This window comes from Cervus canadensis, chromosome 18, assembly GCF_019320065.1.
Source record: "Cervus canadensis isolate Bull #8, Minnesota chromosome 18, ASM1932006v1, whole genome shotgun sequence".
Lineage (NCBI taxonomy): Eukaryota > Metazoa > Chordata > Mammalia > Artiodactyla > Cervidae > Cervus > Cervus canadensis.
In genome coordinates, this window is record NC_057403.1 from 28,578,582 (window position 1) to 28,594,143 (window position 15,562).

At 47.8% G+C, this 15,562-nt stretch overlaps 1 non-coding gene across 1 annotated transcript; it reads right to left on the reverse strand.

The window, feature by feature from the left end:
• Positions 1–14,118: 14,118 nt before the first annotated feature.
• Positions 14,119–14,191, reverse strand: TRNAE-UUC. Its single transcript has one exon. It is a non-coding gene; the product is annotated as a tRNA-Glu (tRNA).
• Positions 14,192–15,562: the final 1,371 nt, after the last annotated feature.

Below are 15,562 nucleotides of genomic sequence, written 5' to 3' on the forward strand. Positions count from 1 at the left end.
GTTTTAGGAAGCCACATGGCGGTGTGATTAGTATTGGTATTCATGATTTAACATTTCTTTTCCCACTAGATGAAGTTTCTAAGATTTGCAAGGTACATGTCAAGGACGGGTGTATAAATGGATTTTTATTTATTCACAACTCCAAGACTAATTGCTTCTCTTTGCCTCAAGGCCACGAGATTGGTTTTAATATGACACTTCAAAAGTATTCATGGAACTACAGAGATAGTAAGTGTCATTGTTTAAGAGACAAATCTCACTGTGGTACTGGTGACCCTGCAAAGAGGAGGTTCCATTTCATTTTAAATTCCTCGATGTTTTTTTAAGAGTTTCACTTTATACCAACTATATTAAAAATGCACAATTTAATCGAAATAAGAACTGACCATTTTGGAAGACCTTTCTTTCCTTAATATTGCTGGGAACTTTGTTTTCATATTCCTGAATCCTTTTATTAAAGAGCTGAACTTTATACATGTCATTAAGAAGAGTAAGTTTGGGCCATAATTTATTCTCAAGTGTTTTAAAAGTTCCCGGCTAAATGTCAACCATCTTTTACATTGAGAGACTTGGACATGGGCTGTGATAGGCATTTAATGATCTGTGGTGTATAATGTAATGGTGAGGGTTTGTTTTTTTTTTTAATTGAAGATGTATAATTAGAACTGAAAACACACTGAAACATCTTGTGAAATACATCTCGTTTCATTACTATAGTCCAAGAAATTGGATGTGAGTGATTGGATGAAATTGGATGTGAGTCTAATCAGAATGGAACTTGCTTTATCAGTAGATTTGACTAGCCCTTGAGCCCTTATGGTTTACATATTTTAAAAAGTGGGTTCAAACCTGAGCTTGCTTTGAGGTTGCTATCCATGAGTTCACACGAAGCTGATGCAGGTCAAGCCCTGCATCTAGGTGCTGTGGATAAGACAGTCTCGACATTTCAAAGTGGTTTCCAGTGTAAGTTTGTATTTTGTTGCTGCTGTTTGCAGACTATATTTTAAGATGAAGACCTAAATAAGAAAATGAGGTCCCAGAGTCTGCTGAACTCAACCTTTTCAGAAAATCTGTGACCAGATAGCAGATGAACAGGCTGTATGTAACACAGCTGCTGCTGTCTGAGAGGGGTGAGTGTGGGGTGGCGGGTATGGGGAGACGCTGGGGCGTTGAGGCAAGGCAGTCTGCTTCCCCACCCCAGGCTCCCTGGGGTGAAAGCCAGACCCCCGTAGGTCTGTGTCCACCTCCAGGCTAGAATGGAGCCAGCCTGTCCCAGAGATCCCAGTCTGACATCTACTTGACCTCTGCCTCCACACCAGGAATCCCCCAGTCTTCTCTCTAGGACCCCAGTAAACCCGGAGAATAAAGGGGGTAGTGAAATGATGGGGGGCGGTTAGTGATGCCCCCTGCAAACAGAGCTGACTGTCAGCCAGTTGACCTGGTCCCTGGAGAGTTGCAGTCCAAACATGACTGAGAGATGGGAGGTAATAAAACAAGACCACCCAGCTCTCAGGGAATTCTGCCCAGCCCCCCAACACCATGCTCTGAGGGGCTTCTGCTGCTAATGGAGCGAAAGTAAAGCCTATGTGCAGTGGCTACAGACCATCCCCTCCTCCTTGCCTTCTGCCTGCAGCCTGGGTATGCTGCTCAAAGCCAAGCACCTGCCCTCTCCAGGAGCCAGCATCAGGGTGGCAGTGAGACAAGACCAGGGATCCTACAACGGTGGCAGCTTGTGGATGACCTCTGGGGGATCAAAACCCCCTGTTGATCAATATTCGGCGTCTGAACCTTCTTCCCAAGAGAAGTTTCACCATGTTTACCAGATTCTCAGAGTCTCTGTGAATTTGTGTGCAAGTAACAAAACCCTCTTGGAAGAAAAGTTATGACAAACCTAGACAGCAAATTAAAAAGCAGAGACATCACTTAGCTGACAAAGGTCCATCTAGTCAAAGCTATGGTTTTTCCAGTAGTCCATGTTCTGGTATGACAATTGGACCATAAAGAAGGCTGAGTGATGAAATATTGATGCTTTCCAACTGTGGTGCTGGAGAAGACTCTTGAGAGTCCCTTGGACTGCAAGGAGGTCAATCAGTCCTAAAGGAAATCAACCCTGAATATTCATTGGCAGGACTGATGCCGAAGCTGAAGCTCCAGTACTTTGGCTACCTGATGAGAAGAGCCAACTCACTGGAAAAGACCCTGATGCTGGGAAAGATTGAGGGCAGGAGGAAAAGGGGGTGACAGAGGATGAGATGGTTGGATGGCATCACTGACTCAGTGGACATGAGTTTAAGCAAACTCTAGGAGATGGTGGAGGACAGGGAAGCCTGGCATGCTGCAGTCCATGAGATCGCAAAGAGTTGGACATGACTTAGTGGCTGAACAACAAAACCCTCACAATGGCTTCGTGATAAGGAAAGTAGATTTTTTTTGTGTAATGGCCAGTGGAGGCAGAGTGGCCCTGGAGTCCATTCGGAGGCTCAGCAGAGTGTCCAAGGACCCAGGCTCCCTGCTCTGCAGACTCTCCTGTTCTTATGCCATGTCCTCCCTGGTTTCAGAATAATGTAGTTCAATAATGTAGACCCTGAGCACAGTCAGGATCTGCCTGGGGAAAGGAGGCAAGGATGGGTTTTGTGTTGGGGATCCCAAAGGTGAAGAGCTGTTGACCTGAACCCAGAACCCTGTAGTTCAAAGCTTCCTGCACAGAGAAGAGGGAAGTGCTTCTGAAACCGTTTAGTGGTGTTTCAGGGGCTCCGAAGAGCTCTAGTACCATAGTCCTTTATGTCACATCCTGGGAACTTACTGAGCTACAGTTTTATAATCAAAGGAAAAGTGGGGAGGGAGAGAAGAATTTCTTTCCCTTTGAGTAGATATCATGCCTCCATCATCAGCTCCTCCTCCAGGTTGAGCAGAGGAGTTTTCTTGTCCCTGTATGTACAAGGTAAAAGAAGTGAAGTCACTCAGTTGTGTCCGACTCTTTGCGATCCCTTGGACTGTAGCCTACCAGGCTCCTCTGTCCATGGAATTTTCCAGGCAAGAGTACTGGAGTGGGTTGCCATTTCCTTCTCCAGGGAATCTTCCCAACCCAGGGATCGAACCCAGGTCTCCCACATTGCAGGCAGACACTTTACCATCTGAGTCACCAGGGAAGCCTGGTGTACAAGCTAGGTCCACAGATTATCCCTTTTCATGTATGCAGAGAGCATGTCCTAGGGATCATTAACTTACTGAGCTCAGTGGGCAGGATGTGGGTCTCATGCCAACATTGTTGTATTGTTTTGGGGGCACGTCTCATGCTTCTGTTGCCCGGGTTTTGTTAAGCAAGCCTGGTTGGTTTTGTGGTTAAGTAAACCTGCTCTCCTGAGTAATCATTAACTTACAGGGGTCTCCGATATTTTTTCTGCTTAAAATCCCCTAATAGGATTGACTAATCTATTAATTAATCACTTATTTTGTCCCTTTACCCTGTCCCTATCAATCCAGTGGCCCTCACAGCTCTCTCTGGCACATTCCATTGGCCAATTTGCAAGCGAGTTCCAGGGAAAACATGAACCAATCAGGCTTAGTCCTGGCCTGCGTGGTCCTGGGGGTGCTGCGTGGGGAGGAAGGTCGACCCTGAGCATAGTCAGGATCTGCCTGGGGAAAGGAGGCAAGGATGGGTTTTGTGTTGGGGACCCCAAAGGTGAAGAGCTGTTGACCAGAACCCTGAGCTGGAAGGAAGGGACAAGTGTTAGTCTCTCAGTTGTGTCCGACTCTTTATAACCCCCTGGACTGTAACCTGCCAGACTCCTTTGTCCATGGAATTCTTCAGGCAAGAATACTGGAGTTGGTAGCCTTTCCCTTGCCTAGGCATCGAACCCAGGTCGCCAGCATTACAGGCAGATTCTTTTACCATCTGAGCCGCCAGGGCAGACCCACCTGGAAGGAAGGCAGAACCCCAAAGGGCATCTGCAGAGAGGCTGCCACACAGATGATGCTCCAGATCCTTCTAGAGTCCCAGGAGACAGCTGACCTGCCAAAATATGGCTGCCCCCAGGCAACCAAGCCAGGCCACTGGCCCCAGGCCCTCTGCCCTCCTCACCTCTGGCTTCGTCTCAGGTCTCTTTCTCTGGAGCTACATCAGTGAAGTCACGAGGTCCTCCCAGCAACCCCTCAAGGTTTGAAGACGAGGCTGTTCCTGTCAACAGCACCTGGTGTTCATCAGGGCCCTTGACATGTGTGGCTGTCCCCGTGACACACACAGAAAAGAATTCCAGAAATACGAGGCTATTGCAGGCACTGGGGGCCGGCGAGGCCCTCTCTAGGGTCCTGCAGGCCTCAGTCAGCATCAGGCTGGCCTGGACGCCTGGGAAACACCAAGTCCTGCCCCTAAAGGACTCTATGTGGTGCCACACGGGCTCCAGGCGACCACCGGGGTGGCCCTGGGTCACAGGACCCCGGGGCCCTGCCCAGAAATTGACACGGGCCTCAGGGAAAAGTAGAGTTGAGACAGGGACACAGTCTTTGATCAGTCAGCAACCTGCCCAGGGCTCCTTCCTCCGGCCAAAGCTCGGTACACCGACCGTCTTCCTTGTCCCAGGCAATTCATTCTCCCGGGGCCTATTCTGTAGCAGCAGTCCCAACCTTTTTGACACCAGGAACTGGTTTTGTGGAAGATCATTTTACCCTGGACGGGTAGCAGGGGGATGGTTTCAGGGTGACTCAAGCACGTTCCGTTAATTGTGTACTTTAGTTCTATTATTACTGCATCAGCTCCGCCTGGATCATCTAGCATCAGATCCCGAGGTTGGGGACTCCTGCTGCAGGGAGACAGTCTGTATATGGCAGGAAGTTGGACTTCTGAGTGCACCTGGGTGACCTTCAGTCTCATCTCACGAAGTCCTGTGGCCGCCCCTGTAACGTGAGAGCAGTAATGGTGCTGAGCTGCTGCCCTTGTTGGGAGATTTCAGCGTGACAGCTGACACGGAGAACTGGGCTCAGCCCGGTGTAAGCACACTTGGAAGGATCGTGGTTGCTTGCTCTTCCAACTGACCTTCCAGAACCTCTGGTGGGGCTGTAGCTACACCCCCGGCTCCTATTCCAAGCACTGTTGGCCCAACACCTACCTACAGGAGACACACAATCTGGGGAAGGTGAGGGAGAGGGAGGCCCCTTGACTGCAAGATTTAGGGGTTAAAACCTCGTGATTGTATAATTAAGATAAGCGTGTATGCATTAAAGGGGAGAATGTAAAGGTTGCCTAACATTTCAAGATAATACTTCAGAGAAATTTCATGCTTGCTTTGGGCCATGCCCTCGGGGTGGGGGTAGGAAGTGTCCTTAGGCTCCTCAGAGCTCAGGGCGCTTGGGGGTGGATGGAATCCCAGGTTGGGACCTAGGGGGCAAGGAGGAGCCCCGGAGGGCATCTAGGGTCTGCTGATAAATTCTTCCCATTTTTCAAACTGTGAAACTCTTTACTGTCTTTTTACAAGTATTTTTAAATTTGAAGAAAGACTACATGATCATTGTAAAACAAAACAAAATAAAAAACCATACACACAGTGAAATGTACAAAGGAGAAACAAAAATTGGTTTCTTCTTCCCAGGGAGCAATGAGTCAGTGATCTGGTGTTTGTTCAGCCAGTGGCCTTCCTCTTCTTGTTCACACAGCACAGATACACATACATGCGCACACAGTCAAAGACACATGAGCGCAACCGTGGACACGTATAGTTGCACAGACACGTGCACATGGAAGTGGCAGACACAAAGGGAGATGTGGTGCACACACACATGCACACACACGTGCACACACAGTGTTGCACAACTGCAGACACATATGGAGTTGCACAGAATCAGAGACACGTGTGCATGTTGCTCTGAGCACCTAGGCACACGTGCACACGGGTACGTGGTGTTTAAGCTGTGGCATCAAGCTCTTCATGCTAGCCTGCAGTCTGTCTTCCCCCTACTGTGCATTTCAGAATACAGAAAACCACCTCACAAATATCTACATACCCACCACCCAGACATGACAAATAGTCACAGCTCCAATATTTGCTTCAGATCCCTTTTTAAAAATCAAATGAAAAGATACAGCCCAGTTTAAACCCCTCCCTTCTTCCCCCCACCCTGTAATTGCACCCCCAAAGTTGCTACGTCCCTGAGCACATTTTTATACTTTTTGCAACACATGAATGTATTCATAAACAATGATAACATTTGTGTGTGTTTTGAACTTTCCCGCGGGTGCCCCCTCTTGCACTGTGTTTTGGCCACTTACCTCTTCTCACATTCCCGGTAGGCGCTCTCCCTTCTCACTCCTTTGATCTGCGGGGGGTTGGGGGGCTCTGCCTCCTGCCCTGGTCCCTCCCTCAGCCAGCACATCTGTGTGTTATGTGCCAGGGGTCCCCAAAGGCCTTTCCTGGTGGAACTGGGTCTTTGATGCTTTTGCTGAAAACTGTGGTTTCTGGCCACTATGGTATCAGAGGGAAGGAACGGCCCCACCTCCCACCCCATCTCCCACCTCCCACCTCCACCTCCCAGCAGGCTGCTTTTGGAAGAGCTGTATGGGTGGGTGTGGTCCCCTCCTCCCCTGCTCCCTCCCTCCCTCTCCCTTCTTTCTGCCCTCTCCCTCCCCCATCCCTCATTCCCTTCCTTTCTGCCTCCTCTCCACCTTTCCCCCATCCTCCTCCTCCTTCTTTAGTCCCCCGCCCTTCTCCTCCCTCCATCTCTCTCTCCACCTCTAGGCGATGCAAGCCTCTGGCTGGAAAGCTGGAAGGTCACCCAAGGAAGTGCAAAAAGAAAAGGCATCTTGCTATATCTCAAAATATTATCTCCCGACAAATTGTTACAGCTCTGTTTTTGCATTTAGGTCTCTTATCCTCTTAGAATTAACTTTTGTTTGTGGTTTGAGGTCAAGATCTAAAAAAGAATTTGTTTTTCAAAATGACGAGCCAGTCTTCCTGGTGAATCAAGTAGTAAAAATTTTATGTTAGGATTTTGACTGGGACTTGGGAGAATGAAGGTCTGATTTTTGCTTTCTTACAGAGGAATGTGGGATTACAGGTAAATTATAAAAAGAAGAAAAAAATTGTTATTTTAGTAATTAGAGTTCCAAATTACGCCCCCTTCCAACACACACACCCACCACCACCGCCGCCATATCCACCCTTACAGTCTCATATTCCTCTTCCTAGAGAACCTCAGTGTGGTACATGATAGACTAAATTATTGATACTAGTTTTTCCCTGCCTTGCAGTGGCTTTCGACATCTATACCCTTACCAGGGCATCATGCTTGGCAGAATGTACTCCTCCAATCCCCCGTCCTGGGCTTCACTGAAGGGAAGTTAGCAGATGCTGCTTAGGGAGCAGAGGCTTGAAGCGTGTGAACTTGCCTCCTGATCGAGCTTCTGCTGTTGCAGGAGGAAGAAAATGCCCCAGGCTGCTGCCGACCTTCCAGGCTGAGCCCCAGAATGAAACACGTGGGGTGGGGCTGCACTAGCAACCACCAACCCATGAGCAATAAATGCTTATTGTTGTATGCCGCTGAAATTGTATTTCCTTGTCACACAGCAAAAGCTGACTGATACAAACTATATCTGTGTGTGTGTGTGCACGCACACAATCCTAATCCAATTGGAGTGGGAATATATATATTATATATATATGGGATACCTTTTATTCTATGATTTAAAATTATGTAATATATATTTATTGTGGATATATATGCAGTATAAATAATATATAAAGTAATATATATTTATGTGTATTTGTCTGTTTATTTATTACACATCTTGGCCCACCCTTAACATTGGCAGGGTTCAGAACGAGAGGATAAGAGGAGATCTACATAGTTTATGTCTCAATACTTGAAAGTGAAGGTCACTCAGTCGTGTCTGACTCTTTGCAATCCCATGGACTATACAGTCCATGGAATTCTCCAGGCCAGAATACTGGAGTGGGTAGCCTTTCCCTTCTCCAGGGGATCTTCCCAACCCAGCGATCAAACCCAGGTCTCCCCCATTGCAGGATTCTTTACCAGCTGAGCCACCAGGGAAGCCCAAGAATACTGGAGTGGGTAGCCTATTCCTTCTCCCGTGGATCTTCCTGACCCAGGAATCGAACTGGGGTTTCCTGCATTGCAGGCAGATTCTTTACCAACTGAGCTATAAAGGAAGCTCACAGTTGTTACATCAAAATACATTACATCCTTCAATCTCAACAAATACACCTTTATAGTGATCTAGAAGGTGGGATTCTGTTTGGAATTCTCAGATTTCTTGGCGTGGTATGCTGGAATGTGGGGATGGGGGGTGAAGAGAACTGGTCCAGGCCAACCCTGTCCTCTCACTGCCCCTGTCTCCACCCCTCACAGTGGGGGGCTTCATGTACACTGTATTCATACCCACCCTGCACATCCAGACTGTCCACAAGGCCCACAGATGACTGCCACTTGCTCACCTCTCAGACCTTGGGGTGCACACATTTGTGGGTGCTGTTCACGGTCAGGACAGTGGACCTGAGGAAGAGGCCCTCTCAGGTCCTGGAGTGAGCTGAGGGCTGTTGGGGCAGGAAATTCCAGGGTTCCAGTTGCATCAGTACATACAGACCTTCTTCCCTGTTGACTATCCCATCTTTCTCTGGCACAGTTAATCTCTTCCTTTCAAAGGATGCTTTCCATTGGCCTTCACACACATTCATTATCGCCCATTAAGAGAAAGGAAACAAAACTGAACTGTTCCAGCATCCTCTCCCAGCCTCTTCCCTGCCTTGCTCCGCCTTCCTGGCTGATGGAATGGGAAGAGTGGTCTACACTTCCTGTCCCCTTCTTACCTTCCAGTTCCTCCCCAGTCAATTCCAGTCACCTTCTGGCATTGACTTCTTTCTTTTTATTGGAGTATACTTGATGTACCATGTTGTGTTAATTTCAGGTGTACACCAAAGAGAATCAGTTATATGTATACATATATCCACTCTTTTGGGCTTCCCTGGTAGCTCAACTGGTAAAGAATACACCTACAATGCAAGAGACACCAGTTTGATTCCGGGGTTGGGAAGATCCCCTGGAGAAAGGATAGGCTACCCACTCCAGTATTCTTGGGCTTTCCTGATGGCTCAGATGGTAAAGAATCTGCCTGCAATGTGGGAGACCAGGGTTCCATCCCTGGGTTTGGAAAATCCCCTGGAGGAGGGCATGACTACCCACTCCAGTATTCTTGCCTAGAGAATCCCCATGAACAGAGGAGCCTGGTGGGTCACAAAGAGTCAGTCATGACTGAGAACCTAACACTTTCACTTTTACTTTTTTTCATTATGTGTATGCTAATCCTAAATCTTCCAATTTATTCTTCTCCTGCTTTCCCTCTTGGTAACCATACATTTGTTTTCTACATCTGTGACTCTATTTCTGTTTTGTAAATAAGTTTATTTGTACTATTTTTTTAAGATTCCACATATAAGTGATGTCACATGATATTTGTCTTTCTCTGTCTGACTTCAATTAGTATGATCATCTCTAGGTTCATCCATGTCGCTGCAAATGGTGTTATTTCGTTCTTTTTTTATTAAGTAGTATTCCACTGCATATTTGTACCGCATCTTCTTTATCCATTCCTCTGTTGAAGGACATTTAGGTTGCTTCCATGTCTTGGCTATCATAAACAGTGCTGCAGTGAACTTTGGGCTGCGTGTATCCTTTTGGATTCTGCTTTTCTCTGGATGTAGGCCCAGGAGTGGGATCCTTTGGGCCTTTAATCCTTTAAGGCCACCACAGAGCTCTTTGTCAGGTCTCCAAGGACCCGCATCACCTCCATTTTTCAGTCCTCATGTCACTCTATCTCTCAGCAGCCTTTGGCTTGGCCAGCCACTTCTCTCCTGCTGATCTAGGCTTTCAATAGCTCCCAGCTCTTTTCCTCTGTGAACTCCCTCCCTGCCTCCTCTGAAGTTAGGTGAGGTCCTCAAAATGTGTGCCAAGCCTGAATCTGTCAGGGGAAAATAAGTCAGACCAAATAAGAAACAAGAATACCAAAGAAAACCAAAAAAAGAATACCAAAGAATACCAAAAAAGAAAGAAAAAAAGCCAAAGAAGTGGCAAAAGAAAGAGCCACTGAGGCCAGAAGCAGGACAAGAGATGGAATCCTAGGGGACCAGGGTAAATGGGGAGCAGGATCCAGGGCCTGGAGGTGATTCCTGGGTGTGGGAGAAAGGCAGCCACACTGTCTCCCCTTTCCCTCTTCCACCCCAGCTACAACCCCGGCCTTTTCTTTTCATCCCTCTCCCCCAACACAGAAGCTGTGGCTCTGGTCACAAGATCGTGTTCCTGTGTCCCCTGCATGTTCCCCGTGCTTCACCCTCTCCTTTTGGGTGGACCCTATTACAATAAAATTTAAATAAAAACAAAAACAGAAAAAAAAAACCCCACACACCCCTTCATGTGTGTGCCACATGGGCCACACGACGCCCCTTCCCTGCCCAGTTGTGGAGGCTGGTTTTGAGATGGAGCTTCTATCAACCCAGTTCCCAAGGGACCTTGGTGAGCAGAGTCCCTGCTGACTCACACTGGCCCCATAGAGTGAGGGAGAAATCAACGTTAGTCTTTTTTGGCCTTTGATTTTGTTAGGGAATGTTTGTTTCTGCAGCATAACCATCCCTGGACTGGCTGTTGCCTTGACATCCACAGAGCAAATTCTGCATGTGTTTCTTTCCCCTCTTACTCAGCCCACTGCTTTTCAGCTTTGTTTGCTGGCTCATCCACCCTATCTGGCCATTTCCCAGGCCTCCTCCTCCTCTCCTCCTACACTTTCTCCCTCTCTAATCTCACAGCAGTTCTGCCTGACAATGACTCAGGCGTTTATACCTCCTTCCACCTACAGGCCCTGTTGCCCACCTGACGCCTCCCCAGGGATGTCTCAGAGGTTCCTCAGGCTCAGCATATCCTGTCTCAGACTCATCTCCTTCGAACCTGGCCTCCTCCCACTGTCCCCATCTCACCCTGCCACTTATATGTGCAAGATAGAACCTGGGAGTCATCCAGGAATTTCCTTCTCCATGACCCTCTTCTCCATTTCTTTCTTTCTTTGGTAACTAGTAGACCAGGTCAGCTTAAAAAAACAAATTATTTAATAAATTTATTTTTACTTTTGGATGTGTTGGGTTTTCGATGCTGTGCTCAGGCTTTCTCTAGTTGCGGTGACCGGGGGCTACTTTCTAGCTGTGGTGCTCGGACTCCTCGTTGCCACGGCTTCTCTCCTGGAGCATTGGCGCTGGGTGCGAGCTCTGTAGTTGCAGCACATGGGTTTAGTTGCCCCATGGCTTGTGGAACCTTCCCAGACCAGGGACCAAACCAGTATCCCCTGCATTGCAAGGCCGATTCTTAACCACTGGACCACCAGGGAAGCCCTCTTCTCCACTTCTCATCTCCAGCCATCTCCAGGGTCTGTCAAATTACTCTTCATACCCACCCACGTTCCTCCCCTCTACACCCCCCACCACTCTGGTCCAGCCACCTTCTCATCTCATCTGGATCTCTCATCTGGACGCTCACAGGACCATCCTTCTGGTCTCACAGCGTGAATCTCACCCTCACAATTTATTTTCCTTGTGGTAGCCAGAAGGATCTTTTCAAAAAGATCCTGCAACTAACTTCTGGCTTAAACCTTGCCAAGTTCCCCTCACACCACCTCACTCTGATGATTTCTTGCTTCCCTCTTTTACTTAGAAGGACACTGTCCCCACCCAGATAATTCAGGAAAATCTCCCCATCTCAAAATCATTAACCACACCTTCAAAGTCCCTTTGGCTTAGTAAAGGGAACATATTCAGGTTCTGGGAATTAGGACAAAGATGTCTTTGTGGGGAATGGTTGTTATTTGGCCAATCACACATGGGTAGACTCATGTTGACCTGCTGATTTTTTTAAATTAATTTTTATTGGAATATAGTTGCTTTACAGTGTTGTTAGTTTCTGCTGTACGGCAAAGTGGGTCAGGTATCCATTTACATATACCCCTCTTTGTTGGATTTCCTTCCCACTTAAGTCTCCACCGGGCCTTGGGTAGAGTTCCCTGTGCTTATAGAGCAGGTTCTCATTCCTTACCTACCTTATACATTGTATCAATAATGTATATATGTCAATCCCAATCTCCCGGTTCATCCCACCCCCCCTTCCATCTTGGGATCCTTACATTTGTTCTTTACATCTGTGTCTTTTCCTGCTTTGCAGATAAGATCATCCATACCATTTTTCTAGATTGCACTTACATGCATTAATATACCATATTTATTTTTCTCTTTCTAACTTAACTCACCTGTACCATAGTCTCTAGGTTCATTTAGGTCTCTGCAAATGGCATAATTTTGTACCTTTTTATGGCTGAGGAATATTCCACTGTGGGGCGTCCCCGGTGGCTCAGAGGTAAAGAATCCGCCTGCAATGCAGGAGACATGGGAGACGCCGATTTGATCCTTGGGTCAGGAAATCCCCTGGAGGAGGGCCTGGCAACCCTTGCCAGTATGCTTGCTGGAGAATCCCGTGGACGGAGGAACCTGGCGGGCTACAGTCCATGGGGTCGTAAAGAGTCAGACATGACTGACGCAACTGAACACACACACACACGATATTCCCTTGTATATGTGAACCACATCTTCTTCATCCAGTCCTCTGCTGATGGACATTTGATCTATTGTATTTACCCCTGATAAAATGAATCACTGCTCCTTTCAGGATGAAAGAGATCCAATGTGGTCAACTTGGATTTCTAGTGTCTTCAAGAAAGGACACGGTGTCTAGGATATAGCTTTGGGCTCTGTTGCTGGAAGAGTGAACATTAGCAGCAGCAGCAGCTGGAGCAGTCCTTCTGAGTGAGAGTCCATCCTCTTGACCTCTTCAGAGCTCCATCTCTGCCCCTGGTGCCAGCAGGGGAGAGGCCAGGAGCCGGTTGACGTCACTTGGCCAAGTCATTCTGTTGACTTGGTTTTGGTTGTCTAGTGCCTCCTCCTTGAAGGATGCTCTCCAGTGATACAGAAAAGTGTCACACTTTCTGCCAGGTCCCATCCACGCGACAGCCCCAGACAGCCTAGCTTCTGTCTAGTCATTCTCCTTCTCGTCCCCCAACCACTTTTTATTTATTTTTTAATATTTGTGGTGAGGTACACTGTCTACACCAGGGCCCACAGTATGCCAGGAACTGCTTTTTAAAAGATTTATAATTTTCCGTATGACATGGCTTTGTGGCAGAACCTGAAGAGTCTGCATCACAATTCTCTCCATGGGGCTTGCCAAAAACCATACACGGTCTCTTTCCCAGGGCTGACACCTCCAACACCACTTTAACTGTGCTTATACAGGCTCTTCCATTGCTTTATCAGACTGGCAGATTTAGGGAGATACAGGAAGTGATCTGACCATTGCATCTTAAGATCACGTGTGGACCCTCACCCTTCCATTTGCTGACACCGAGAGGGACCCTCGGTACAGCCCGAGTCTGCACTTCTTGTGTCAGAGCCTGGACCTGCTGCAAGTCCTTTCCATCTCTGGGCTGAATCAAAGCTGGCAGCTTTTCAGGTCTCCCAGTATGTGGTTTGGAGTAGTCCTACATGTGGACAGCGCCTTCAGAACCCAAGGAATCCCACCAAGCATTATGCTTCCTTCTCTGAGGTGGAAGGTGCAAGATGCCACTATTTGTCCTTCACTTAAAAAAAAAAAATTATTTGGCGTGCTAGGTCTCAGCTGCAGCACTCGGGATCTTTGATCCTCACTGCAGCATGTGAACTCTTAGTTGTGGCATGAAGTGAGAGTGAAACCGAGTCGCTCAGTCACGTCCCACTCTCTGTGACTCCATGGACTATACAGTCCATGGAATTCTCCAGGCCAGAATACAGGCGTGGATAGCGGTTCCCTTCTCCAGAGGATCTTCCCAACCCAGGGATCCAACCCAGGTCTCCCACATTGCAGGCAGATTCTTTACCAGCTGAGCCACCAGTGAAGCCCAAGAATACTGGAGTGGGTAGACTATCCCTTCTCCGGGGGATCGTCCCGATCCAGGAATCGAACCTCCTGCATTGCAGGCGAATTCTTTACCTGCTGAGCTACCAGGGAAGCCCAGGCAAACTCTTACTTGCAGTATGTGGGATCTAGTTCCTTGACCAGGAATCGAACCCAGGCCCCCTGCATTGAAAGCGCAGAGTCTTAGCCACTGGACCACCAGGGAAGTCCTATTTGTCCTTTGGTTTGGTTGCCCCAGCATGTTGCAGATCACTACAGCTCCTGAAAGCTGTACTGGTATGACAGGTCCCTGAAACTTCACTGGGCTTACCCTCTCACCCTTTGGAGTGGGTGGATCCACAACATACTAGCTACTTCTTGTTCATTCATTCTGATGAGCACGAGGTTATTGATACAGCAGATCAATGCAGTATTTTGCAAGGTAGGAGACCACTTCAGATCTTTGGGGCCTATAATTGGACAGGGGCCTGAAGAGTGAATATAGTTCTGGGGTGAGACGGTGAAGGTATACTGCTAGCCATTCCAACTGAACACAAACTATTTTTTAAAGATTTATTTTGGCTGCACCAGGTCTTAGCTGCAGCATGTGGGATCTAGTTCCCTGTCCAGAGATAGAACCCGGGCCTCCTGCATTGGGAACATGGAGTCTTAGCCTCTGGACCAGTAGAGAAGTCTCTGCAAACTGTTTGTGATCTTCTTTTCTGTTAAGGATGGAACATAATACATTTGCCAGATCAATGGCCAAGTACTACGGACTGAGGCCGTGATAATTTGCACTGGCGAGACTATCACATTTGTCACAGCAGCTGTGATTCTGACTAGAACTTGACTGGATTTGCACTGTCATCCTCCGAGATCTGTCTTGTTTTTGCAGGGGTCAAACTGGTCAGTTCAACGGAACTGTAATGAGGACCATTCGATCTTTGATCAAGGACCTTTGATCCTTGAGCTTTTAAAAGGGAGCTCCAATATCCAGTACCACCCTCCCCCTCCCCCACTTGGGATGAGATATTGTGTGCTTTTCAGAATATTTTTTAAAGTTTTTATTTATTTGTTCTTGGCTGTGCTGGGTCTTTGTTCTTGCATGCAGGCTACTCTCTAGTTGAGGCGGGGGCGGGGGGGGGGGGCGCTTCTCCTTGCAGCGGCTTCTCTGGTTGCAGAGCATGGGCTGTGGGGCACACGTCCTTCAGGAGTTGTGTGCAGGGGCTCAGTTGCCCCATGGCATCTGGGATCTTAGTTCCCGGACCAGGAATTGAACCCATGTACCCGGCCTTGTAAGGTAGATTCTTAACCACTGGACCAGCAGAGAAGTCGTAGAGATAGTGTGTGTGTGTGTGTGTGTTTTTTAATTTACTGTCTTGGAAGGGAAAAGAAGACAGTTTCAGAGATTCCTCTTTGCCTACCCCACCACAAAAACTCTCACCCTGCAGGCCAAGGAATCAAAATGGGGGTTGTGACAATTACTGCCTCTAATTACACTTTGGGGAGTGGGGAAATGACCACTGCATGAATCTGTGGGCCCACTGGATCCACTGTAAGCCAGGCCTGGCCCAGTATTCCATCCATCACCTGGGCT